The sequence below is a fragment of the Nelumbo lutea genome, chromosome 5 (genome assembly GCF_056320005.1).
Source record: "Nelumbo lutea isolate HS-2025 chromosome 5, American lotus-T2T, whole genome shotgun sequence".
Taxonomy (NCBI): Eukaryota; Viridiplantae; Streptophyta; class Magnoliopsida; order Proteales; family Nelumbonaceae; genus Nelumbo; species Nelumbo lutea.
The window spans coordinates 83,982,045-83,985,840 of NC_142688.1; the positions used below are offsets into that span (position 1 = coordinate 83,982,045).

A 3,796-nucleotide genomic window follows, 5' to 3' on the forward strand; every position below is an offset into this window, starting at 1 on the left:
TTAATGCCTTTTATATCCTCTATCTTCCAAGCTATAGCATTTTTGTGTTCTCGCAGCACTCTTAATAGCTTTTCTTTTTGTAAAGGATTTAGTGCTATGGAAATTATTACGAGGAGATCTGATGGTGCCTCAAGCATACTCTAAATGGGAAGGTAATTACTTCAATTCAAGGGTGGGGGGTTCTTGGGATGATGGCTTACCTGATGGTCCAGGCAATTTGCCTAGGTTCTCTAACTTGAGAAACCCCTTTCCCTTGAATTGAGGTTTATCATTTAGGTATGCTATCATGAGGTTTAATTATTCATTTTCTCCTTTTTTTATGTCTCCATGCTGGAGGCAGAGTTCAAGAGGATTAGCTAATCTACTTACCTGGAAGCATTCATCAATTGTCAATTCAATGGCATCAATCATAAAACAAGAATCATTACTAGAGGGTGCATGTTTCATAGCATCAAACGTTTTAAAAATAACCTCCTCATCTTGTATCCTAAGGCTGAGTTGTCCTTGTTGGACATCAATCATCGCTTTCCCAATAGCCAGGAAAAGTCTCCCTAAGATCAATGGGACTTCTACATCTTCTTGCATGTCTAACACAATGAAATCAACTATAAAAATGAATTTGTCAACTTTAACTAAAACATGTTCTATGATCCCCTTAGGATGTCTAATGGATCTATCAGCCAATTGTAATGCCACTCCATTGGGTTGGGGTTCATTCAATCCCAATTTCTTGAAGATAGAATATGTCGTTAAATTGATGCTAGCTCCTAGGTCACATAAAGCTTTTTCAATTTTGAGATTGCCTATAGTACAAAGAATAGTGAAACTCCCTGGATCCTTAAGTTTCTGAGGCAGCTTGTTCAAAAGGATAGCAGAGCATTCCTCATTTAAAGCAACTATAGCCACATTTCCCAGTTTCCTTTTGTTTGCCAACAATTCTTTCAAAAACCTTGCATAGTGTGTCATCTGGGCTAAAGCATCAACAAAAGGGATATTAATGTGTAAACTTTTAAAAATTTCAAGAAACTTACCAAATTCCTTCTCCAATTTCTGTTGCTTCAGCATGTTAGGGAATGGAACTTGTGGCTGCTGGTGCATCCCTTGTTGTGCTTCTAGTTGTTCTTTCTTTTGTTGTCCAGTCCCAAGACTTGTTTCTGCCTTGGGTTCAGCCCAATTCTTCTTTTCTACCTCGGGCAACTCTTTTTCACTTCTTAAGGTAATAGTTTGCACCTGCTCTCGCGGATTCACTTCAGTGTTGCTTGGAAGAGTTCCCAACTTCTGGAAGAGATCAATTGTGCCAATTGCCCCACTTGGTTTTTCAGGTTTTTGATTGAGGCTTCCTGGTTCTAGAACCTGGTTTCCACACTTGTTATAAATTTTGTCATCAGTTCCTCCAAATTGGACTTTGGTTCGGGCTGATGATAAGTCTGGTGGAAAGGCTTTGAAGTATGATGACTTGGCCAGGGCTGATTTGAATGTCCCCTCCATCCTGGGTGAAAGGTATGGTGACTTTGGTAACCCTACTGTCTTGACGAATTACTGACAAAGTCGACTTGTTCAGTAGATGGCCTAGACTGATTGCCAACTTGACAGTCAGTGCTGATGTGGCCTCCCCCACACAATTCACAAGTAAGAGGCTGCACATGCATGGCAGCTATATGCATTTCATCAATTTTCTTACTGAGTGCTCCTATTTGTGCAGATAGTGTTGTATAAGTATCAACATTATGCAGGCCTTGCTGCTTCTTTGTTTGAGTCCTTTCAGAATTCCATTGATAGTTGTTGGCTGCCATTTCCTCAATAAGTGCATGGGCAATCTTAGGAGTTTTATTATTTATGGACCCTCCGGCTGTAGCATCTAATATGGTCTTATTTGAGTCGGTAAGACCATTATAGAAAGTCTGCACTTGCAGCCATATGGGAAGGCCATGATGAGGAACTCTCCTCAACAACTCCTTGTATCGTTCCCATGACTCATATAAAGATTCCCCCTCTTGCTGGAAAAAAGTAGTGATGTCATTCCTCGTTTTAGTAGTTTTAGAAGGGGGAAAATATTTAAAGAGAAAACGACTGGCCATTTCATCCCACGTAGCTATTGATCCTGCCGGTAATGAATTCAGCCATGCTTTGGCTTTATCCTTCAAAGAAAATGGGAATAATCTCAGCCTAATGGCATCATCACTTACCCCATTGTGTTTGAAGGTGTCACATATTTCTAAAAAGTTAGAAATGTGTGCATTGAGATTTTCGTGGGCCAAACCACAGAATTGCACCGTGCTTTGAATCATTTGTATGATGGCCGGTTTGATCTCAAAGTTGTTAACAATAATATTGGGCTTGATAATGCTGGAGGCAGCTCCAGTGAGTGTGGGTTTGGCATAATCCATCATAGTCCTCTGCTCAACCATTTTTTGAGCTTCTTGAGCTTCTTGAGCTTCTCGCTGGATTTGTTTGGCTGCTCTTAGACGGACACGGAGGGTTCTTTCAATCTCTGGGTCATAGAGGATTTCCTCCAGCTCGACTTTGCTTGTCAAAAACTGTGAAAGTCAGGGTAGTAAACCAGATAATAGAAAAGAATATAAATAGCTAACCTTATTAAAACTGAAAATGTATAATGAATTATTGAAATACAAAAACCTACATCCTAAAATAAATAAATGCAGCTAACTAAAAGCAGATATGAACCAACATCTTATTCAATATACAAAATTCAGTAGCAATTTACAAATTCTTAATCAGCTAAAAATTTTTCTTAGTAAACAGCTCAGAAATCAGTAACCTCTGAGAGTAGAACAACAGTTTACAAATTCCTTCTTTTCACCTTGCTGAAATCATATGAGATTACACAGATCTGAACTGCTGAGACCTGAAATCTCAGTAGCTACTGAGAATAGTAATATATAGATCTTAAATCAAATCTGAAATCTTAGCAGCTACTGAGGACAGCCATATGCGGAACAACAGTGACTGTGTTTAGGTCTGAGCTTCAAATGGAAAGGCTACTGTGTGCTACTGAGGGTCAATACACAGAGCTGAAATCAGTGTAAATAGGATTGTGAGAAAGCAATTCAGACATCAGTTCTACACAAAATTGAGATCAGATCTGAAATCTCAGAAGCTACTGAAAACAACAATAAATAAAACAACAGTTACTGATACTTAGAACAGTTGTGACTGCTACTGAGATCAGATCTGCATTCGGTAGCCACTAAGAATAGTACAGTTGTGTTCATATTTGATTGTAGAAGTGATAGGTAAGGTAATCAGATCTGAAGTCTCATCATTTTCATAAGAAAAAGTAGACCAAAAAGAGCAAAAGCTAAGCAACTATGCTGAGTTCAGATCTGCAATATCTGATTTCAGAAATCTTCAGCAATAAAAATTACTTTCACAGATTTGAAATCTTAGTTATTGAGAACAACCACCTACAAATTACAAGCCTAATATCAATAAGTAGGTATGAAATCTATTGCAATTAGGTCTGAAATAGGATTGAACCCAAGAGCTTTAGGTTTCTTCTTCAAGTCCCATTTTAAATGTCTCGTATGCAGCAATGAATTACAGAGACTTGAAATCAGATCTGCAACTACAACAGCCATTGATGTTGTTGTGAGGTTTTACAACAGCTGAAATTATAACTACTTATTCAATCATATACAACAACTACTTGATGCTAGGACAGGGCTGATATAGAAATTCGGCAATGGGTGCAAGTGTATTTAGATCTAAAATCAGTGGATCTAAAATCATGCACAACCTGAAATCAAATCAGTGTATCTAGTCTAAATCCATACAT

General features: G+C 38.2%; 1 non-coding gene across 1 annotated transcript; it reads left to right on the forward strand.

Moving 5' to 3' along the window:
* The first annotated feature begins 1,923 nt into the window (after positions 1 to 1,923).
* Positions 1,924 to 2,029, forward strand: LOC148853184 (small nucleolar RNA R71). Its single transcript, XR_016100151.1, has one exon. It is a non-coding gene; the product is annotated as a small nucleolar RNA R71 (small nucleolar RNA).
* The last annotated feature ends 1,767 nt before the right edge of the window (positions 2,030 to 3,796 follow it).